Source organism: Tachyglossus aculeatus, chromosome 7 (genome assembly GCF_015852505.1).
Source record: "Tachyglossus aculeatus isolate mTacAcu1 chromosome 7, mTacAcu1.pri, whole genome shotgun sequence".
In the NCBI taxonomy this organism is placed as follows: Eukaryota; Metazoa; Chordata; class Mammalia; order Monotremata; family Tachyglossidae; genus Tachyglossus; species Tachyglossus aculeatus.
In genome coordinates, this window is record NC_052072.1 from 35,834,150 (window position 1) to 35,859,369 (window position 25,220).

Consider the following 25,220-nt stretch of genomic DNA (forward strand, 5'->3'; position numbering starts at 1 on the left):
CCCATTAGCTAATTAATAGCCTCATCTATTAGCATTAATTAAGGCTAATAACTGAAGGATCAGCGGGTGCTAATATCTGGAGGGTTAGCGAATAGTCATAACGGCAGAATCAGGATGTGGAGGTTTCTCAGAGGGAAGTAAAACCAGGAAAATGGCTCTAATTTGTCTTACACAACGTGGTGTAATGACATCACCTGTCAAACAAGGGCCTCATAAAGTCTTTTAGTGTTGGCTCCCAGTGGGAGTTGTCTGGTGAGATGGCCATAGCAGAAAGAAAAAAAATACCATGGGGGTCGACTCAACGAATGTAGATCCTAATCAGACAAGGCAGACACACACAAGCTCATGCCTTTTTCAGGGTATTTTTTGTCCTGGTTGTTCTCTATTTTGCTTTTTAAGATATCAACAGAGGGAGTGAAGATTGAGTGTGGCTTTGAGAGAGAGTGGTAACCTCCCGCGGGCAGTAGTTTTACTGGGTTGTCACCTGAGGCAACTCAGGGAGCAGCTGATTCCAGGTGGACTTGGGATCAATGAAGAAATGATCCCCATTCTGTTTACTCAGGAAAATCATCCTGGAACCAGGGGGTCCTAAAACAAGCTTTGAATCGAAGGAGTGAGCTTAATGAATGTGAGGAGGGAAATCAGTAGGTTAAAAATATCAAAAAATAATAAAATATGTCTTTTGAAGTGCTTGAGAGAAAAAAAGAAAAAAAGGAAAAGCTCAGAGGATTTTAATTTGAATCTTATTCTGTCACAAATTTGTTCCACATGAAATCACAAAACATTTCCTTTCATGTATCATTTTTCTAAGAATTGCTTTTGTTGTGTGAGTTTTCCTAACCTGTCAACTATTGTAGTAATCCTAAAATAATGTTCATCCACTGACCACTGAATGAAATCAAGATGGTTAAATGAAATCCTTTATTTTATCCCAAGCTAGAACCAATCATTAGTAATGAGTTTGAGGATTTTTTTCAGGCTTCTTTCTCACACTATATTAAAAAATGTGCAGAAGGAGAGTTTCTCCTCAAAACTGAGAAATTTTGACTTGTAAAATTAGATAACGAGGGTTCAATTAATCAACCCCACGTCCCAAATCACCCCTTTTTATCTCTTCATCTATAATGATTCTGTGAATATCAACATTATACTTGTATCTTTAAAGGGGTACTTATAAGCTTCCACCTCTTAGTACTTCTATTTCCTGATCATAGCAACCAGGTAAATTCCTCACCCCCTCTTTGCATCCCCTTTTCACATCTGAACATGGGAAGAATGCTGGAATTGGGTTGAGGGAAAGAGGGGCTCGTAGTTATCTTGCTCTGGAATATGGGTGTCTGCAGTCCTAATCCTCCAAGATCCAATGTCCTATGGACTCATTTACATTACATCCTAATGTAATTAGGATTACATTAATCCTAATGTAATTAGGATTATATTAATGAACAATGTAATCCTGTCCATTACAAGGTGTAACTTCTGTCCCCTTGACTTTCTACCTCTCCTTGCTTTTCCACCCCATGTGAGAGGTGGGTAATTTGCAAGAACCCTATCAATTTAACTCTCTGTAGACTTCTGACTTTTTTATGGTTTTTGTTAAGCACTTACTAGGTGTCAGGCACTGGGGTAGATAGAAGCTAATCAGGTTTGACACAGTCCCTGTCCCACATAGGGCTCACAGTCTTAATCCCCATTTTACAGATGAGGTACTGAGGCCCAGAGGTGTAAAGTGACTCACCCAGGGTCACCCAGCAGACATGTGGCAAAACTGGGATTAGAACCCAAGTCCTCTAACTCCCAGATCTGTGCTCCTTCCACTAGACAACACTGCTTCTTTCAAGCTTTTCTTTGGCACCATTAAAAGTCCTCTAAAGTTGGTCTAAAGCATATCTAAAAGGAAGAGTGCTTTATCACCAATTTAAAAAGTGAAAACTCAAGTCCTCCAGAGGAAAACTATTACATCAGGAGGCAGAACCAGGACTAGAATGTAGGCTCCAATCTCACATTTAATGATTTACTCATTAAACTGCATAAATGATGCCTTTATTTTTGAAGCGATTTCTGATCCTTAATTACCATTCAGCAAATCCTGGTGAGAGGATATCATGAGACCTATGTTGTAGCTGAAAATATTGAAACAATCCTTTTCAAGACCTCTCTGCGAGTCAGTGAATCGACAGGCATGCCTGGTCAGGTAAGCAGTTTTTCTTGAAACAGAAAATGACTAGTCTGCAAGAAAAATGTGAATTGCAGTGGCCTCTGTGAGCTCAATGTAAGGTTCCAACTGGTCCACCTCTTGGATTATCCCATTGCTCCAGGAGAAAGTTAAGTTTCACCTCAAACTGGAGGTGGAAAGTGCCTTTGAGGAATAAGCAGGAAAGAGGAGAGACGGGAGGTCTGGATCCAAGAGGCTGAAAAAGAAGAGCGATCAGAAAGAGAGGAAGGAGGAAGGAGACAGGATCAAGCCGGAGACAGTAACAGAGACCAGAGGCTATCTGGATGAATGGTATTTATAGAGTGCTCACTTTGTGCAAAGCACAGTACTAAGCGGTTAGCACTTTACTAACCTCTATGCCCGGAACTGAAGCGTATGACGATGCAGGATAAATATCCAGTAATTTATACTAATGTCTGTCTCCCCGCTCTAGACAGCAGGCAGGGAATGTCTCGGTTTATTGTTGTATTGTACTCTCCCAAGCACTTGGTACAGTGCTCTGCACACAGTAAGCGTTCAATAAATGCAATTGAAGAGTGAATGAATGGATAAATGAAGAAGATAGATGCCTTTTCAGTGAGGTCAGTTGTAACGAACACCACAACCAATATACAATACCCTATTTTAGGAATAGTAAGAGAAAATTTGATCTCTCTAGCCCCTGATAAGTAAAAGGTTGTTTATCTTCCCACGTGAATTTGGGTTTGCTCCTAAGGACCGATTTTCAGTCTTTGAACCACCGAAGGCTGCTTGAGAAGTTTCCATGGAGAAACACAATTCAACATCCAGAAACCATTCTGGAGCTGATTCCGGATATGAAGGGTGGTGCCTGTGGGGAGCACATGGAACTAAGGAAGACTTGTTTATGTTCTTATGGTGCTTGTTGTTGTACTGATCTCATCGGGTCACTGTCTCAGCCATTGCTCTAGACGGTCATGCCAGGGAAACTGATTCATTTTAGTTTGCGCAGTGAGAGCCCTTGAGTGCAGCCAGGAAAAGATGTGTAACCATTTTATCCCAGAAATGAGCCCTGCTTCTCCAAAATGGTTTCACCAAAGAAAGCAGAAAATAACCTTTAATCTGTGACGTACATATATATGTGTGTGTGTACGTTTGTGTGTATATATACATATGTGTGTGAGAAGCAGCATGGCCTAGTGGAAAGAACACAGGCCTGGGAATCAGAAGACATGGGTTCTAATCCCAGCTCTGCCACATGTCTGCTGTGTGACCTTGGGCAAGTCACTTAACTTCTCTGTGCCTCAATTACATCATATGTAAAATGGGGTTAAGACTATGAGCCCCATGAGGGACAGGCACTGTGCCCAACCTGTTTACCTTGTATCTCCCCTAGCGCTTAGAACAGTTCTTGACACATAGAAAGTACTTAACAAATACCATTGTTATTATTATTATTGTTACTATTATTATGTGTGCGAATATGTCTACATGTGCCTGGTACATAGTAAGCACTTAACAAACACATACATAAATTATGTATGTATAAATATGTGCTTCATTCATTCATTCAATCATATTTATTGAGTGCTTACTGTGTGCAGAGCACTGCCACTATATATATATGGGGGGGGGGGTATTTATATATATAGTGGTATTAAGCACATATTTACCACTACATATATAGTGATATTGAGCACTTATTATGGGCCAAACCCCCCTCTCAGGGTCGCACCTGGAGAGTTTCCAGTACTCTACCAGTCTCGACTATGGGAGGGAGAGATCCCCCTTTTAGACTGTGAGCCCACTGTTGGGTAGGGACTGTCTCTATATGTTGCCAACTTGTACTTCCCAAGCGCTTAGTACAGTGCTCTGCACACAGTAAGCGCTCAATAAATACGATTGATGATGATGATGATGATGAGAGTCAAGCAGAGGCCTGCCCTTTTCATTCCTAGCTTGGCCAGTGGCTAGTGAGCGGGAGGCAATATGCTACAAGTCAAAACCCACTTGTGCTGGGCAGCCGCGACAGTGGAGAGAGTCTAGGGTGGATATTTAAGTTTATTGCATGGAAGGAGGCAATGGTAAACCACTTCCATATTTTTACCAAGAAAACTCTAGCATATTTTATGCAAGAAAACTAGCAAATCGGGTTGGACACGGTCTTCGTCCCCCATACGGCTCAGTCTTAATCTACATTGTACATATCTGATAACTGAGGCAAAGAAAAGTGAAGTGACTTGCCCAAGGTCTCCCAGCAGACAAGTGGAGCCATCAGGATTAGAACCCAGGTTCTTCTGATTCCCAAGCGCGTGCTCTAACCAAAGGGCCACCCTCAATCAATCAATCAATCAATCAGTCGTATTTATTGAGCGCTTACTGTGTGCAGAGCACTGTACTAAGCGCTTGGGAAGTACAAGTTGGCAACATATAGAGACAGTCCCTACCCAACAGTGGGCTCACAGTCTAAATATTGTAAACATTGTACAACTGCTCTGTGGAGTGAGCGGTCAACAAAGCATGTTAAAAAAATAATCAAATTAATTGAAATCTAGGGGATGACAGATTCTATTATCTTTATAAGTTAATCTTATTGGATGCAAGCAAATTTAACATAGCCTTTTCTTTGTACGGTAATGATCTATTTAACACAAAGGTAAATAAAGTATAAAGTCAACGTTCATTCCCAACAGCTGAAGTTTTTTTTAAAAACTGTGGGCTATGAGATTGTAAAGGGTGTAAGTGAGGTGATCTCTTTCTTTCCGTTTGTACCATGGTATGTCTTAGCTTCTTTTTCTCCAAGTCTGTAGTACAGAAAGTGCTCAATAAATATAATCGATTGATTTGATTGATATCTATCAGTGTTCTTTCAAATGAACACCAAATTTTCCAATAGACTGTGAACTCCTTGAGGGCAGGGATTGTGTCTACTGACTCTTTTGTACTCTTCAAGGGCTTAGTAAAGTGCTCTGCAGAGAGTAAGTGCTCAATAAATAGTATTGATTGATTGGCTGAAGTAGGTATTCCAAGGACCATTAAGTGGTTATCTGTTACTTTTGGTCGATGAAGGCAGTCTGGTTCAGTGATCATGGTTGTTGATCTTTAAGGGCACCGAATGGACTTCCAATTATGACCTGTAAATTTGCAGGTGATTTCCTTAAGTACCCCCTTTCTCTCTAGTTCTGCTAGACCAGTTATGATCATTTTGGGAATACGTGATAATGGATCCAAGTTGTTGAGACTAATTGTGTTTTCGAAGGAGGGATGTGTGTCTCTGAAACTAATTCCATCTGAATAGCCTCCAGGTTGGGTTCAGAAACATCTGCTTAATTTAAAAACAATTAAGCTCTGGCTTCAGGCACTTTACGAAGTTGTAAAAATCTAACTGTGATCAATTAACAAGTAGTCACTCATCCCACACTGTCTTCCATTAGTTTGCACATTTTTCTCCCCACTGAAGTTTTCAAAAAGTGGTGTAAGGCACCTGGGGGTTGATAGGTTCTTTCAAAACTGGAGACATAATGAATGATCTACTGGCTAGAGTGAAAATTAGATGAGCTGAATTGAAATCCTAACTGTAGTACCGTCTTGCTGCTTGACTCTGCTTTTCTGTTTGGTTTCCTTACCACTTTCTCTGACATAAAAGGTAGTGGACACTCAATAAAGACCATTGCTTCACTAACTAAATACTTCACCTTTCTGCCTGTTCCACCAATCACTCAATCTATCAATCATACTTATTGCGTACTTGCTGTGTGCAGAACAGTGTACTAACCTCTTGGGAAGGTACAATACATCGAAGTTTGTAGACACAATCTGGCCCTTACAGTCTAGAAGAGGAGCTTCAGTCTGGCTTTACCAGCTGTAAAGATAGGAATACTTTCCCCTCAGGTCTATGGATCTCAACTGGGAGGACAGATCAGTCATTCTATGGCATTTCTCCATTGAGTCATTTCCAACCTCTCCTCTTTTTATCCCCCTTTACCACCATTTCAACACTTCTTCTCCACTGAGGCATTTGAAAACTCACACTCCCCTGGAGCACTTACGAACACATCTTTATACTCCATTACTGCCTCCTATCTGGAATGGATTTGAGCGTCTGTTTTCCCCACTAGATTGTAGACTCCTTGAGAACAGGGATTAGGGAAGGAGCATGACCTAGTGATTAGAGCATAAACCCGGGAGTCAGAGGGACCTGGGTTCTAATCCCGCTTCTGCCACTTGTCTATTGTGTGACCTTGGGCAAGTCACTTCACTTCCCTGTGCCTCAGTTAACTCCTCTGTAAAGTGGTGATTAATGCTGTGGGCCCCATGAGGGACTGGACTATTTCTCATTAGCTTGTATCTTCCCCGGTGCTTAACAAATACCATGAAAAAGGAGGATTATGCCTACTAATTCTATTGTGCTCTCTCAAGTATTTAGGAAAAGACTTTGCACTCAGTAGGTGCTGGGTAAATACTTTGGATTGATTGAACACTTACAAATAATAATAATAATAATGGCATGTATTAAGTGCTTACTATGTGCAAAGCACTGTTCTAAGCACTGGGGAATGTTACAAGGTGATCAGGTTGTCTCATGGATGGATCACAGTCTTAATCCCCGTTTTGCAGATGAGGTAACTGAGGCACAGAGAAGTGAAGTGACTTGCCCAAAGTCACACAGCTGATAATTGGCGGAGCTGGGATTTGATTCATTCATTCAATCGTATTTATTGAGCGCTTAATGTATGCAGAGCACTGTACTAAGCGCTTGGGAAGTACAAGCTGGCAACATATAGAGACGGTCCCTACCCAACAGCAGGCTCCCATGACCTCTGACTCCAAAGCCCGTGCTCTATAATAATAATAATAATGGCATTTATTAAGCGCTTACTATGCGCCAAGCACTGTTCTAAGCGCTGGGGTAGATACAAGGTAATCGGGTTGTCCCACGTGGGGCTCACAGTCTTCATCCCCATTTTACAGATGAGATAACTGAGGCACAGAGAAGGCAAGTGACTCGCCCAGAGGCACCCAGCTGACAAGCGGCGGAGCCGGGATTTGAACCCGTGACCTCTGACTCCAAAGCCCGGGCTCTTTCCACTGAGCCACGCTGCTTCTCAGAAATCAATCGGAACCCTATGCTAAACAGTTGAGATTGTCCTCCAGAAGCCAAATGCAAACTCCCTGTTGTTAAAGTGCTTACAATCTAATGGAAGAAGTACAGTCCAGTTGTTGATGTAATAAACCACTCTCTGCCCTCTGTCAATAAACTGTCCAGGATCACTGGGGGCAATCCCAGGCATTGAGGTCTCACTATTTGTCTCCTGCCTCTATACCCTGCCAACCTGTTGATTGTCTTTGCTGTGGTATTTTTCTAGCCCCCTCTTCACCTTGCAAGTGACAGTTGGACTGCAGGAGTAGCCCCTGCCTTTTTATCATGCCACTGGCCGGCTTAGAGGCTGTGACAGAGAAGGAGAAGAGTAATTTATTTAGAATCTCTTCAGTACCTTCCCCCCAACTCCCAGGAGGGTGGTGGCTCTTAAATCAATTAATCAATCAGTGGTGTTATTGAGTGCTTACTGTGTGCAGAGCACTGTACAAGGCAACAGAAGCTTCACTTCCCTGTCCCACATGGGAGTTACAGTCTGAGGAAGGGAGAGGGAGAGTCTTAACCCCATTTTACAAATGAGGGTAACTGAGGCACAGAGAGTTTAAGTTTAATATCTGTAATTTATATTAATGCCTTTCTTCCCCTCTAGGCTGTAAGCTTGTGGGCCAACTCTTTTGGACTCTTCCAAGCACTTAATGCAGTGCCGTGCACATAGTAATCAATCGGTGTAAGCAATCAATAAATCCACTGATGGATTGATTGACTTTTATACATCAGGCTAATGACAGACTAGAGTCTGACTTCCCAAGCGCTTAGTACAGCGCTCTGCACACAATAAGTGCTCAATAAATACGACTGAATGAATGAATGAACCTAGGTTCTTTCCACTAGGCCACTCTGCCTTGATTCTTATCTAACTCTCTGGCTTTATCCAGAGGGCTAAAGTAATCCTTACAAAGCTAGCCTGTTTGACTTGTTAAATGGGGAAGTTAAACCCCAGATACTTAGATCTAGATATTTAGTAGAAATAAAACACTGAATGAAGAAATTCCACGGTAACCTGGGCAATTGTTCTAGACAAAATGTTGAAAGTGAGGCTCTCAATTCTTTCCCTCTTGAGAAGGAACTGGGATAACAGTGTTGGCAAAGTTGGTAATTAAAGAGGCATCAATCAATCAGTGGTATTTATTGAGCACTTACTGTGTGCAGAGCACTCTACTAAGAGCTGGAGAAAAGAGTACAAGACAGTAGAGTTGGTTGAGACTTTCCCTGTCCACAACCTCCCTTTATTCTGAGGATGTGCTTTGAGAAAAGGCATACTCCATGTAAAGTAGTTTTATCCAGTAAGCAATTTCCTAACAGTCTCAAAGTACCAACTTGACACTAAAAAGGATCCCCATTTTATCAATAAATCAATTGTATTTGTTGCACACATGTGCAGAGTACTGTATTAAACTCTTGAGAGAGTGCAGTATAATAGAGTTGAAAGACACGTTCTCTCCCCACAATGAGCTTAAAGTCTAGAGGACAAATTTACAGTATAGAGGATCTTACAGTCCAGAGGAGGGATTTTTACCCAAGGGATTCTAATTTGTTACCCCCAAGTTGCTAAGGAAATAGCCTAAGGAAATAGAAATCATGGGCTATATAGGTCTTGGCAGCAAACTGGTGGACTTGGGCTGGCTCAATGGCTGGTTTCCCCTCTAATAATAATAATAATGGCATTTATTAAGCACTTACTATGTGCAAAGCACTGTTCTAAGCTCTGGGGAGGTTACAAGGTGATCAGGTTGTCCCACGGGGGGCTCACATTTAATCCCCATTTTCCAGATGAGGTAACTGAGGCACAGAGAAGTTGTGACTTGCCCAAAGTCACACAGCTGACACTGTAAGCTCATTGTGCAAAGGGAATGTGTCTTTTTGTTGTTGTAATCGGACTCTCCCAAGCGCTTAGTACAGTGCTGTGCACACAGTAAGCGCTCAGTAAATACGACTGACTGAAGTGGTAATTTAGGACAAAGATAGATGGTTGAGGTGGATGTGGGCTGTCTAGAAGATGACAGGTTTCTAAACCCAGCGGACTTCCTTCTGTTTCTGGGCAAGCCAGTCAGTCCATACTTTTTTAGACTGTACCTTGCTTCACTCTCCTCTCATTGAGTTCTTGGCTCTCCTATCAGTCCAGAAACTCCCTAGCATATCTTCTACAACTTCCCATCCCTGCTCCTTTCTTGTTCTGCCTATGCTCACCCCCTTCTCCCCCAGTTCCCTCAGGACTCTTAGCATACTTCCTGTTTCCTTTGAAATATCTTGTTCCATCTCCAATGGCTCCCTTATTACAGGGGTTTAAGTGATTTAAGATAAATAAACTTCCTAAAATATTATTTATTTTCATTCTTTGGGGGATCCACCCACTCCAAAGGGTTTTTTTTGTGCCTTTTTTTTTTTTTTTTGTTAAACAAAGTCCAGGCTGAAGACACTGTGGCGTCCCAAGGCACTGCTCTCGACATTGGAATTTTCCTTTAGCCCGGCCAGACACCCCCTCAGCTTCCTGTTGGCCCTTGCCTGAAAGTCTCCCCAGCTGGACTCTTAACCCCTTCCTTCTGGGCAGGGGTGCTGGACTTTTAATAATAGTAATAATAATGATGGCATTTATTAAGCACTTGCTATGTGCAAAGCACTGTTCTAAGCACTAGGGAGGTTACAAGGTGATCAGGTTGTCCCACGTGGGGCTCACAGTCTTAATCCCCAGTTTACAGATGAGGTTAGCTACTAAGCTTGGCTGCTCATTTTGGGGACTAATTACTACTACTAATAATAATAATGGCATTTGTTAAGCACTTACTATGCATGAAAAACTGTTCTAAGTGCTAGAGGGGGGATACAAGGTGATCAGGTTGTCCCACATGGGCTCACAGTCTTAATCCCCATTTTACAGATGAGGTAACTGAGGCACAGAGAAGTGAAGTGACTTATCCAAAGTCACACAGCTGACAAATGGTGGAGCCGGGATTCGAACCCATGACCTCTGCCTCCCAAGCCCGTACTCTTTCCACTGAGCCACACTGCTTGTCTACATCCAGGCCTTTTAAATCCAGGCTTTTCTCTTCTGTGTATCTCCAACTCCAACCTCATTCCCCCACCTCACCCCTGGAAGGGGGTTCCATCCTCTTTCATTTTCCTGTACCCTACAAGTAGCAACAGTGAATAATTCATGAGAGGTGCAGTAGAGGCTTCTGGAGAGAAATGTTTTGAAGAACCTGGAAAGAGAGAAATCACCAGAACCAGATGAGGAGAGGGAGGTCCCTGCATTTCCTCCTGGCCTGTCTTCTGGAGATTTTTCACTCTAGTTGAGGGAATGCGCTGATTTCCAGTATGGGTACCCTGACCAGTGTGAGTGAGCAACAGGTTTCTCACACCTGAACCGGTTTGGTCGTTGCCATTGTTCTTGACACAGGTAAAATTTTTATTGACTTTACAAAGTAACATGCAATGATAAGGAAGAACCCAGTTCTAACTCAATCCCTACTTTTCAGCAATCCAGAGCTCCCAATTCTTAGCTCTGAGAAGCAGGCATGTGTTAGGCCCTTAAATATGCTAGTTTTCAGTCTAAACACAAACACCCTCTTTTCTTATGCTAACCAACTGGTTGTCACAGACCATTCTTTCATTACTCCCACAGTTCAAACTTCCTGAATATTTTTAGGACAAGTCCCTTTTTTCAGTTTAATCAAAAAGTTTTATGTTCTCTATTAAACTGACATCTGCTTGGTATGTCTAACTGGCTAGGCCAGATTTGGAAAGCTTTTCTTGAAGTCATTTCCTTCAGTCTCTTGCTGCAGACTTGGGTAGCCTAGCAGATCAGCCCTTATGTCCGATTAATTTTCTTCCGTAACACAGGACCGAGAAGTCTAACTTGGAGCCATTCTGTTAACAATGGAAAGCTTATTTTGGAAAGTTGGGTGACGGAAAGTACAAGCTTGACAAAAACATCAATAGCAGGTAGAGATCTCTAAGAAATCCTAAGGGCTAGGGCTCTGGATGGTAGCAGAGATAAAGAATATAACTCGTGTTTTGTGGGACAGTCGTGGATTTAGGGATTCACCCCCATCCCCCGGAAGCTTCCAGTGAGATTGTTTAAAGTCCTTTCAACTGAGGTGGCCAGGGGAGCTATACAACTGCTTCAGAGATGTAGCTGGGAAATGGACAAATGCCTCCCAGGCTCCTTATCCTCCTCCTCTTCTTTCTCTTCAGTTGTCATTGCTGCAGGCTACTCACTTTGCTTCCCTGTGCCTCAGTTCCCTCATCTATAAAGTGGGGATTAAGCCTGTGAGCCCAATGTGGGACGGGGACTGTGTCCAACCTGATTAGCTTTATCTACCCCAGCACTTAGAACGGTGCTTGACGCATAATAAGCACTTAACAAATACCATTATTATTATTATTATTATTACCAGAAACCTCCAGGATTTTGTGCGTGGTGGTGGCTTCTGTGGTACGATGAGCAATGGCCTAAGAAAATAGCAGCAGCGGTGCTGGTTGAGAGGGAGATAAGGTCAGGGAGGGAGTGTATGTGTGTGGTTGTGTGCATTTCTATGATATTTTACTTGTACATATAATAATAATAATAATGGCATTTATTAAGCACTCACTATGTGCAAAGCACTGTTCTAAGCGCTGATATTTACTATTCTATTTGTTTTATTTTGTTAATATGTTTTGTTTTGTTTTGTTGTCTGTCTCCCCCTTCTAGACTGTGAGCCCGCAGTTGGGTAGGGACCGTCTCTAGGTGTTGCCAACTTGTACTTCCCAAGCGCTTAGTACAGTGCTCTGCACACAGTAAGCACTCAATAAATACAATTGAATGAATGAATGAATGAATTCAACCTTCCTAAATACACTCACCTTGACCAAAGGGGCAAGAGAAGCGGTGTGGCTCAGTGGAAAGGGCACGGGCTTGGGAGGCAGAGGTCATGGGTTTGAATCCTGGCTCTGCCACTTGTCAGCTGTGTGACTTTGGATAAGTCACTTCACTTCTCTGTGACTCAGTTACCTTATCTGTAAAATGGGGATTAAGACTGTGAGCCCCATGTGGGACAACCTGATCACCTTGTATCCCCCCCTCTAGCACTTAGAACAGTGTTTCACACATATGTGAGCCCACTGTTGGGTAGGGACTGTCTCTATATGTTCCCAACTTGTACTTCCCAAGCACTTAGTACAGTGCTCTGCACACAGTAAGTGCTCAATAAATACGATTGATTGATTAACAAATGTCATTATTATTAGTAATAGTAGTAGTAATTAGTCCCCAAAATGAGCAGCCAAGCTTAGTTGCTTGCACACAGTAAGCGCTCAATAAATACGATTGAATGAATTTCTCTCACGCTGACTCCTAAAGCCACTCTGGGCCTTCCTGACCATATGTCAGAATGGGAAAAGTGATATTGGGACCCAGATCCTGCTGAGATTCTTAGCCTATGGCTCCCTGGTTGGTGAGCAGGTTCTCAGATCTCTTTGTAACCTTACCAAACCTGCATCTCCCAGCTGCTTCTCCCCCTGTCCACCAAAGCAAGAATCCCCTGTGGGGCAGATTATGTACAATCTGATTATTTTGCACCTATACCAGTGCATAAGTACTTGATGAATAGCATAATAAAAATTAAAGGTCAGCAATAATGATCAAGTTCAGGGAATATCTACATGTTAATTTCAAGGTAAGAGATGATATTAATCAATGGTATTAATTGAGAACTGACTGTGTGCAGAGCAATCAGTCAAACAACTTATTTATTGAGTGTCCATAGGGTACAGAACACTGTACTAAGCTCTTGGGAGAGAATAGTATAACAGAGTTAGTAGACCTGTTCTTTGCCACAAGGATCTTATAATTTAGAGGGAGAAACAGACATTAAAATAAATTATGGATGTATAGTAAGTGCTTAGGAGAGCATTGGTAGACAAATTTCCTGCTTTCAAGGAGCTTATGGTCTAGAGGGGAAGGCAGAAATTAAAATTAATTAATTGGATATATTATGGATATATACATAAGTTCCTGGGGGGTAAAGGATGGAGACAATATCAAAAGTTTAAAGGGTCCAAATGCATAAAAGACGCAAAAGGGAGAGGGAGTAGGGGAAAGGAGGGTTTAGTCAGGGAAGGCCTTTTAGAGGAGATGTGATTTTAATAAAGTTTTGAAGGTAAGGAGAATGGGAGTCTGTTGTTTATGGAGAGAGAAGGAGTTCCAGGCCAGAAGGAGGATGTGTGAAAAGCGTTGGCAGTGAGAGAGAAGAGATCAAGGCATAGTGAGAGAGATGAGATCAAGACACAGTGAGCAAGATGATGCTAGAGAAGCGAAGTGTGTAGGCTGGGCTGTATTAGGAAATAGGTCAGGTAAGATATGGGGTGAGCTGAGGGAGGAGAGGTTTTTAATCCTCATTTTGCAGATGGGGAAACTGAGAACCAGAGAAGTTAAGCCATTTCATTCATTCAGTCATTCAGTCGTATTTATTGAGCGCTTACTGTGTGCAGAGCACGGTACTAAGCGCTTGGGAAGTACAAGTTGGCAACATATAGAGACAGTCCCTACACAACAGCGGGCTCACAGTCTAGAAGGGGGAGACAGACAACAAAACAAAACATGTGTACAGGTGTCAAGTCATCAGAACAAATAGAATTAAAGCTCAATGCACATCATTAACAAAATAAATAGAATAGAAAATAAGTACAAGTAAAATAAATAGAGTAATAAATCTGCACAAACATATATACAGGTGCTGTGGAGAGGGGGAGGAGGTAGGGTGGGGGGGATGGGGAGGAGGAGAGGAAAAAGGGGGCTCAGCCTGGGAAGGCCTCCTGGAGGAGGTGAGCTCTCAGTAGGGCTTTGAAGGGAGGAAGAGAGCTAGTTTGGCGGATGTGCGGAGGGAGGGCATTTCAGGCCTGGGGGAGGACATGAGCCGGGGGTCGACGGGGGGACAGGCGAGAATGAGGTACCGTGAGGAGGAGATCTGGGATTAGAACCACGGAATGCCAATTCCATGTCAGACCAAGCCAACACACGATTTTGCCCTTAAGAGGAGACCCAGATGCTTGGAGGAGGGACAGTATCATGGTTGCCTTCCTTGACAACAACCCTAATGTTTAGAGCTGGATCATCTATAACCCCTAACTTTCCCTCCACATTCCCTACTTTACATGCAGTAGTCCATTATGGCCCACTTGTATTACTTTTTGACTGATCCTCATTGATACTAATTTAAAAATGGTATTTATTCAGGGTCTCACTGCTCTCATGAGTAGAGGGTAGTGGTTGGAGAACCTCTAGGCTTACATTCAGATGCTGAAGGGGGAAATTAACAAAGAAATACACTGGCAGCACTTGGGAAACTTTTTTTATTATGAAAATATGAGGTGTATTAGACTATGAGCCCATTGTTGGGTAGGGACCATCTCAATATGTTGCCGACTTGTACTTCCCAAGTGCTTAGTACAGTGCTCTGCACCCAGCAAGCGCTCAATAAATATGATTGAATGAATAATAATAGTAATAAGGATGTTCATTGAGCACTTTGTACCAAGCATTGAGGTAGACACGGTCGGATGATGCCTGTCTTTGTGTTGAACTCATGCCTCGTTTATGCATCATAGTTTTCATGGTTTGTTCCATGGAAAAGGTCCCCTGAGTCCGACTGCACTGATAGATCCATTCTAGAGTATAAGCAAGATGGCAGAAAATAATCTTGATCCAACCCTGTTGTTGTAATTCATCTGGTGTAATTATGAAAGAATTTTGTAGTTACGTTATGAAATTGTTTCATAGGGAAGCAGTGTGGAAAGAGCCCGGGCCTGGAACTGGGTTCTAATTCTGGCTCCACCACTTGTCTGCTGTTTGATCATGGGCAAGTCATTTCACTTCTCTGTGCATCTGTTTCCTCATCTGTAAAATGGGAATTCAATCCTATTCCTTCTATTTGTGAGCCCCATGTAGGCCAAGGACTGTGTCCATCCTGAATATCTCATACCTACCCCAGTGCTTAGTATAATGCTTAGCACATAGTAAGCACTTAACAAAAACTGTTGTTATTATTATTATTAGCAATAATAATAATAATTTTAAAAAATTGAACCTCCATGCTTAAAGGTTTAGGTTGTGGTCCTTAATATCAGAACATTTATTTGAATTCATTTCTATCATCATACAGTGAATTAGGAGCAGAGATAAGAAAAGAGAGTCCAGATGAATCATGCCTCATGGGGCCAGGCTTCAGTAAAAGTGTCTTTTAAGACTCCAGAGAGGTTCTGATGATCATTTTGAAGTTCATTTGCAGTGCCAAGGTTCCAGATTCAAAACCATGTAACTATAGGTACCCACGTCAAGATCTCTTCTTTTATCCATCATGGATTATGTCTTTCTGGAAAGTTAAGGCTCTGGGGATTCCTAGAAGTCCTGCAAAATGAGAGACTTATCAGTAGACAACTTTTTATTCCCTGTTCAATCAACCCATCATATTTGAGTGCTTACTGTGTGCCAAGCACTTGCGAGAGTACATTAGAAGAGAGTTGGCAGGCACATTTCCTGCCCACAACGAGCTTTACAATTGTGAGGGGGAGACATACATTAATATAAATAAATAAATTGCAGACAGGTACATAAATGCTGTGGGGCTGAGGGAGGGATGAATAACTAACTGGTACTAACCCAAGTGCAAAGGCGACACAATATCTCTGTGTGTTTCTTCCTCTCTTTGTCTCTGTCTCTCAGTCTGTGTCTGTCTCTGTCTCTACCTTTGTGTCCCTGCCTCTGGAGAACCTCTAGGCTTCCATTCAGATGCAGAAGGGGGAAATTATCAATTAACTGCCTCTCTCAGTTTGGGTCCATCTCTGACTGTCTCTGCCTCGATTTGTCTCTGTATTTTTGTGTCTTCTCCGTTCTGTCTCTCAGTCTGTGTCCGTGAGTCCATTGTTGGGTAGGGACCATCTCTATATGTTGGCGACTTGTACTTCCCGAGCACTTAGTACAGTGCTCTGCACACAGTAAGCGCTCAATAAATACGAATGATTGATTGATTGAATGAAGGAGAGAAGAGGAAATGATGACTTAGTTGTGGAAGGCTTCCTGGAGGAGATGTGCTTTTAATAAGGTTTGTTCTAGAATGTACTGGAACAACATTCCAGCATCTTACCATGCTGGCGCGGTCCGTGGATAGGAAAATCTTTAGACTTTCTTCTCTGCACCATGGGCACGTGGGATATACAGACCAAGTCTAGTTCTCACTGCTGGACCATGGTCTTCAGAGACCCCAGCATTCTCGGGCTTTACGCTTCTTGCCTCTTCTTTCTTTTTCTGTTTTCTCTCCTTCCTTTACCATTCCCCCCAAAACCCTTTCCCGGGGAGGGAGGGTGAGTAGAATACTCCATAGGAGTTAGAGAAGCTTTTTAGTTGGGGGAAAAAAAGCAGCAGCACATTTAAAACAAGTTTTCAGTGAATATTGATTCCGCTGAAGTCTTGGAAATGATGAGATAGTATCTTGGTTTGAAAGTAGCCTGTGATTTCCTGCCTAAGGATTGTTAGACACTGAAACAGAGGGTTAAAAGAGATGGAAGGGTTTTATTTTTTAATCTCAAATGTTGAAGAAAAAATGGATATCTCTTTGCTTAGGATGGTTTGAGAAATAAACCTACCTGGAGACAGATGATGGAAAATTTCCTGTGTGAACCCTTATGCTCCAATGGTGAATTCAACCTCCAAAACAGAGGTTGGGAATATCAGCCTTGTTTAGGTTTGTATTCTTTCCCAATTAGCATGGCTCAGTGGAAAGAGCCCGGGCTTGGGAATCAGAGGTTATGAGTTCGAATCCTCGCTCCACCACTTGTCAGCTGTGTGACCTTGGGCAAGCCATTTAACTTCTCTGGGCCTCAGTTCCCTCATCTGTAAAATGGGGATTAAGACTGTGAGTCCCATGTGGGATAACCTGATTACCTTGTATCCCCCAAGCGCTTAGAACGGTGCTTTGCACATAGTAAGCGCTTAACAAATATCATTATTATTATTATCAATTATGATGAGATGGTTGGACGGGAATGGGGCAACCTCCAAGGGAACTCTGGGGCTAGAAAAAGGGGGAAGAGGGAGAAAAGGGAGGGGACAGAAGAAGAGGAGGAAGAAGGGGAGAAAGGAACCTGGCAACAAGAGAAAATGGGATGAGCCGAAAGGCGCAAAAGGGTAAAAATGGGTGAGACCCTCCACATCCTCTGCCACCTCCTCATGTTGCTTTATTCCCGGGATAAGTCAGTTCATCCAGAGTGAGCACCATCACTTCTGCCCAGTTACAATTGTGGTAGTGTTGGCCCTGGGCAAATTGAGAAGCAGCTTGCCATAGTGGATAGAGCCTAGGGCTGGGAATCAGAAAGTCATGGGTTCTGATCCCAGCTCTGCCACTTTTCTGCTGTGTGTCCTTGGGGAAGTCCCTTCTCTTCTCTGTGCCTCAGTTACCTCATCTGTAAAGCGGGGATGGAGACTGCGAGCCCCATGTGGGACTGGGATTGGGTCCAACCCAATTTGCTTGTGTTCCCCCTCCGCTACCCCAGCACTTAGTACAGCGCCTGATGCATAGTAGATGCTTAACAAATACCACAATTATTATTGTTATTGTAGAGCACTGCACTAAATAGTTGGGTGAATACAATACAGCAATAAACAGACACATTCCCTGCCCACAACAAGCTTATAGTCTAGAGGGAGAGACAGGCATTACTATAAATAAATAATTTACAGCTATAGGATGATAAGTCTGTGGGAACATGGAGTCACTACGTTGTCAGCTCACATTCTTTGCACTTCTAACCAAGATCTTCACAGGCTCCCACCACAATCTTCAAGCTGTTGCCCTCATCCCCTTCTGTGGTGCCTCCTCTCCTTTGCCCACAACTACCCTCTCTTCCCAGTCTTGGCTCCGGGGTCAGTGCACTGAGCTGAACTTTCAGTGTTACCTGGACTCCATCCCCAATTCTTGTCTTGGCACGCAGCCTGCCAGTCCCAGACCTGAGCACGTATGGCAGAAATTGTATGTTTCCCCTCATCATCAGTGGTCAATCAGTGGCATTTATTGAACGCTTACTGGGTACAGAGCACTATACTAAGCACTTGGGAGAGTACAATGTAATCGAGTTGGTAGACTTGTTCCCTGTCCACAACAAGCTCACAGTGTAGAGTTTACTCATGTTTTAACCAAGTCCACAAGGCAACTAAAACAAATTTCCCTTATTGACACCTGCCATTGATATTTAAATTGTCCAGCACCAACCTAAAAAGCCAACAAATGCTTGCTTCACCAAGACCTCTATCATAACTGAGATGTTCATGCAGTGTTTTGCAGGGAAGATGGACATGGGGGAAACAAGCAATCCTCTCTCCTCCACCTCATCATAAACTTCTTCCTCCATTGGTACTCTCCTCATTTTCAGCGATCTCAGAGCATGTTTTCTTTTTCCTGAATGCCAGCTCCTCCATTTAGGAGCTGGACAGACATTACACCCTATAACTCTCAGTTAAACACATTTATATCCCCACAATTGACACTCCGATGCTTCCATTCCACCTAAGTACTTAACTCACCACCACCAAAGCCCTGAGATGTGTATCTTATTTACATGTTTTACTTCTACCTATCTGTCTCTCATACTCTCGTTATGTTCATTTATTCATTCAATCCTATCTATTGAGTGCTTACTGTGTGCAGAGCACTGTACTAAGCCCTTACTATGTGCAAAGCACTGTTCTAAACGCTGGTTACAAGGTGATCAGGGTGTCCCACGTGGGGCTCACCGTCTTAATCCCCATTTTACAGATGAGGTAACTGAGGCACTTACCCAAAGTCACACAGCTAAGTGGCAGAGCCAGGAGTTGAACCCATGACTCCAAAGCCCGGGGTCTTTCCACTGAGCCACACTGCTTCTCCCTCAATAGATTGTAAACTTCTTGAGAACTGAGATCGCGTTTCCTAATTCTATTGTATTCTTCCAGGCACTTAGTAAGGTTCTTTGCAACCGTGGGGGATCAATATTCAATCGTATTTAGTGAGCACTTACTGTGTGCAGAGCACTGTATTAAGAGCCTGGGAGAGTACAATATAACAGTAAGTAGATACATTCCCTGTCCACGATGAGCTTGCAGTCCAGAGCCATCTCTGGGTCTGCCCCAGCCGAGGAACCCCTACTTGGGGCAGATGAGAGAGAGGAGTCAAGGATAACGCCAAGGCGACGGGCTTGTGAGACGGGAAGGATGGTGATGCCGTCTACAGTGATGGAAAAGTCAGGGGGAGGACAGGGTTTTATGGGAAGATGAGGAGCTCTGTTTGGACATTCAGCGTGGAGAAGAAGCAGGGTGGCTCAGTGGAAAGAGCACGAGCTTTGGAGTCAGAGGTCATGGGTTCAAATCCTGACTCCGCCGATTGTCAGCTGTGTGACTGGGCTAGTCACTTAACTTCTCTGTGCCTCAGTTACCTCATCTGTAAACTGTGAGCCCCCCATGGGACAACCTGATCACCTTGTAACCTCCCCAGCGCTTAGAACAGTGCTTTGCACATAGGAAGCGCTTAATAAATGCCATTATTATGATTATTATTCACCCCAGTGCTTGGAACAGAACACAGTAAGCACTTAGCCAGTGTCATTAAAAAGAAAAAGGAGTTTATGTCCCTTTGGCCAAAGGGAGCACAGAATCAAAGACTTTTTCCCTGCTTACCACACCTCCCTTCCTCCAGGCCTGACGCCAGTCACTCCAGGAGCATACTGCCCTTTCTCCTGTCTTTGTTCCAGCTGTGTGAGTGCACATCTGGCCATGTTACATACAAGCATGCTCCTGGATCCGAATAACCCTAACACATAACATCTGGATGTACGTCATGCCCAAATCGCTGACGTAGCCCAGGATCTGAAAACCCCACGTGACACTGTGTCCAATCGCTTCTGGGCTCAGTAGCCCTACTGAGAGCTCACCTCCTCCAGGAGGCCTTCCCAGACTGAGCCCCCTCCTTCCTCTCCCCCTCTCATCCCCCCCATCTTACCTCCTTCCCTTCCCCACAGCACCTGTATATATGTATATATGTTTGTACATATTTATTACTCTATTTATTTTACTTGTACATATCTATTCTATTTATTTTATTTTGTTAATATGTTTGGTTTCATTCTCTGTCTCCCCCTTCTAGACTGCGAGCCCACTGTTGAGTAGGGACCGTCTCTATATGTTGCCAACTTGGACTTCCCAAGCGCTTAGTCCAGTGCTCTGCACACAGTAAGCGCTCAATAAATATGATTGATTGATTGATTCTGGGAAAACAGTTCCCTCCCTATCCTTGTCTGCCTCTCCCCACCTCCGGCAAGGCTTCTGAATCAGGAACTCAGCGAAGGGCTGGTTCTCCACTTCAGCAGGGGGTGGGAATGGAAGGGGAGGAGATCTGCCTCTCACCCTGATTCTGTGCTGCCTTTGGCCAAAGTGCGATAAATACTTTTTTCTTTTTAATAGTATTGGCTAAGTGGCTTACTATGTGTCAAGCACTGTTCTAAGCTCTGGGGTAGATACGAGTTAATCAGGTCAAATGCAGTCCCTCTCCCACTCAGTCCACCAGTCAATCATATTTATTGAATGCTACTGTGTGCAGAACACTGTACTAAGCACTTGGGAGAGTACAATATTGCGATAGTGTAGAAGCAGCGTGGCTCAGTGGGAAGAGCCCGGGCTTTGGAGTCCGAGGTCATAGGTTCTAATCCTGGCTCGGCCAGTTGTCAGCTGGGTGACTTTGGGCAAGTCACTTAACTTCTCTGGGCCTCAGTTACCTGATCTGGAAAATGGGGATTAAGACTGTGAGCCCCCCCCACGTGGGACAACCTGATCACCTTGTTACCTCCCCAGCGCTTAGAACAGTGCCTTGCACATAGTAAGCACTTAATATATGCCATCATCATCATCCTCAATATAATAGACACATTCCCTGCCCACAGTGAGCTTACACTTGGGGCTCACGGCCTAGGTAGGAGGGAGATGTATTGAATCCCCATTTTGCAGCTGAGAAGATTGAGGCACAGAGAAGTGAACTGACTTAATAATGGTGGTATTTGTTAAGCACTTACCATGTGCCGGCTACTGTAATAAGCGCTGGGGTAGATACGCTAATCAGGTTAGACACATTCCTTGTCCCACGTGGGGCTCCCGGTCTTAATCCAGATGAGGTAACTGAGGTACAGAGAAGTGAAGCGTCTTGCCCGAGGTCACACAGCAGACAGTGGTAGAGCAGGGATCAGAACTGCTTCCCATTCAGCCCTTCTCCACCCTTTTTTGCCTCTCATTCCCAAGCGCTTAGTACAGTGCTCTGCACACAGTAAGCGCTCAATAAATATGATTGAATGAATGAATGGCTGGGAAGGAAATGGCTGCTGTCTCGTCAGAGCTGGAAGTGCTCCTGGACTGAACCAAAAGGGGAGGATTCAGGTGAGACTCCCTCTCCCCTTTTCTGCTAGAAATAGCAGGGGCAGCGCGTCACTTGAGTGAGAGCAGCGCAAGTGCCTGTTAATCGGTGGTATTTATTGAGCATTTACTGTGTGCTGAGCACTGCGCTGAGCACTCGAGGGAGTACAATACAACAGAGTGAGCCCATTGTGGGGTAGGGATTGTCTCCATCTGTTGCCGACTTGTACTTTCCAACCGCTTAGTACAGTGCTCTGCACACCGTAAGCGCTCAATAAATACGAATGCATGAAACAGATTCCCTGCCCGGTGAGCTTACGGTGCGGAGGGGGAGAAAGGCATTAATATAAATAAATAATTTACAATTCATAGACATAGGAATAAGCATAAATCTGTTTTTGTATGTAGACTGTTGAGCTCAATGTGGGAGGGGATGTGTCTGTTTATTGTTGAATTGTACTTTCCCAGGTGCTTAGTACAGTGCTCTGAGCCCACTGTTGGGTAGGGACCGTCTCTATATGTTGCCAACTTGTACTTCCCAAGCGCTTCGTACAGTGCTCTGCACACAGTAAGCGCTCAATAAATACGATTGAAGGAATGAATGAATGCACACAGCAAGGAGTGCTCCATGTGCTAATTTTCAATTATCTGAAAGGGATCGATCACCATGCAGGGTTGGCTCTGGAACAGGAAACTACCAAATTACATTAAAGTCTGGGAAAATGTACCCCATAACGCATTGTTCGCAATACACCCACATTTTTGAGGAGTATATGAAAGTCCTGGCACTATGTCTATATTTCTGTAAAGTAGCATGGCCAAGTAGATAGAGCATGGGCCTGGGAATCAGGACCTGAGTTCTAATCCTGGCTCTGCCACTTCATTCAGTCGTATTTATTGAGCGCTTACTGTGTGCAGAGCACTGTACTAAGTACTTGGAAAGTACAATTCAGCCACCTGTCTGCTGCGTGACCTTGGGCAAGTCACTTATCTTCCCTGTGCCTCAGTTATCGCGTTGATAAAATGGGGACTTAAGACTGTGAGCCCCACGTTGCACTGTGTTCAACCCAATTTACTTGCGTCCACCCAGTGCTTAGTAAGGTGCCTGGCACCTAGTAAGCACTTAACAAATACCAATATTATTATTATTAGTATTATTATTATAATATAATATAATAATTTAATATAATATATTATATAATATATAATATATAACCCTATATCTTATATATGTTATGTATATTATATATTATATAATATATTGCATATTATATATTATATTATAATTAATATATAAAAATATAATAATATATTATTATAATTATTTAGTAGTAGTAGTAGTAGTAGTAGTAGTAGTAGTAGTAGTAATGCTACTACACGAGAAGCAGCGTGGCTCAGTGGAAAGAGCCCGGGCTTTGGAGTCAGAGGTCATGGGTTCAAATCCTGGCTCCGCCAATTGTCAGCTGTGTGACTTTGGGCAAGTCACTTAACTTCTCTGGGCCTCAGTTACCTCATCTGTAAAAAGGGGATTAAAACTGTGAGCCCCCTGTGGGACAACCTGATCACCCTTTAACCTCCCCAGTGCTTAGAACAGTGCTTTGCACATAGTAAGCGCTTAACAAATACCATTATTATTATTAGTAGTAGTAGTAGTAATAGAGAAGCAACTTGGCTCAGTGGAAAAAGCACAGGCTTTGGAGTCAGAGGTCATGGGTTCAAATCCTGGCTCTGCCAATTGTCAGCTCTCTGGGTTTGGGCAAGTCACTTAACTTCTCTGGTCCTCAGTTCCCTCATCTATAAAATGGGGATGAAGATTGTGAGCTCCCCATGGGACAACCTGATCACCTTGTAACCTCCCCAGCTCTTAGAACAGTGCTTTGCACATAGTAAGCACTTAATAAATGTCAATAATAATAATAATAAAAGCTGTTAATATCTATCATATCTTTATGGATCAACAGCAAATATTTATTGGGTGTGTCGTGTGCATATAATTGAAAAGATTTATTGGGCACCTTGTAAATTCCCGGTCATCTGAGTATTTTTTCAATATTTTAATATTGTCAGATAATCCCTGCTAGGTCCCAGCAAGTCACCCCCATGAGGGGACTGAGTGGTCCTTCCCCCAGATATTTCCTGGTGCTTCCAGGAAATAACATTAAGCCATTCCAATCCCATGGGGCTCCATTCCAATTCAGAGGGTCTGTAGGGTAGGAGATTACACAATCTGCCCAAGAAAATTTCTCTGTAGATTTTTGAAATCTGTTCACTTCAGCCTTCTCCAAACTAAATAATCACAGTTATTTTAACCTTTCCATGAGAATCCTGTTTTCTTTAAATTGTTTCCATTGCTGTCTTCCTGACCCAAACCCTAAACTGTGGAGCTTAAGTTGGGATATAGAACGAAGTTGTGGAGCTCCAGTTGGGATATAGAACTACTACTGTTTCTAGTGTAGGTGCTGCTAAGTGTCTAGTGTCTCTCCCCCTCTGGAACTCCTTAGAATCCAGATATTTTCCCAACATCTCTTCAGCAATCTTGGTCCATTGGCCTATGCTCTCTTTCAGGCATATCTAAGACAGACAGGAGTCATACTGGGAAGAATGCCATCTGGAATTATCCTAAAAGCTTACTCTTAATTACTGGATTGTTAGATTCCAACCTTGGACACTAGCATAGAACCATTAGTTAAGTTAAAGCTACTTCAGACGCCAGCAACAATTCCAAAACTATGGCTGTGGAAAAAATAAATAAATCCCTAGAGCGAATCACGCTTACTCTTGTCCCAGTTTTGGAGAACTTAGGATTTGCGGTGACATCCAAATGGACTCATAATACCTGGGTACAAAGAGTGAAGTAGTAATAGCAGCACTGGTATTGTTATCTTTTGCCCAGCACTATCCTAAGCTCAGGGAAAAAAATACATGCGTGAAAATTAGACACAATTTCTGGCCCTCAGCATGGCCTAGTAGAGTGCAGGTCTTGGGTTCAGAGAACTTGGATTCTAATCCAGTCTCTTCCACTTGCCTGCTGTTTGATCTCGGGCAAGTGACTTCACATCTCTGTTCCCCAGTTTCCTTATCTATAAAATGGGGATTAAATACTTTTATCCTTCCCCCTTAGACAGTGAGTCTCACGTAAGACAGGGATTGTGTCTGTCCTGATTGTATTGTATCGACCCCAATACTTAATACAGTGCTTGGCACACAGTAATAATACTAATAATAAATAAGGGAGGGGAGAGGGGCAGGTGGCAGACCAATAGAGAGGATCATCATCATCAATCATATTTATTGAGTGCTTACATTGTGCAGAGCGCTGTACTAAGCTCTTGGGAAGTACAAGATGAAACTTGAGAGAGGATGAAACACAAAAGCTTTATAGAAGACAATGATAACAGTACATACAAGAAGAGAGAGGACACTGTGGCTAGAGAAGCAGAGGTTTGGCCTTCTTGGGCTCCAATTCTGAAAGACCGAAGTGCTTATAC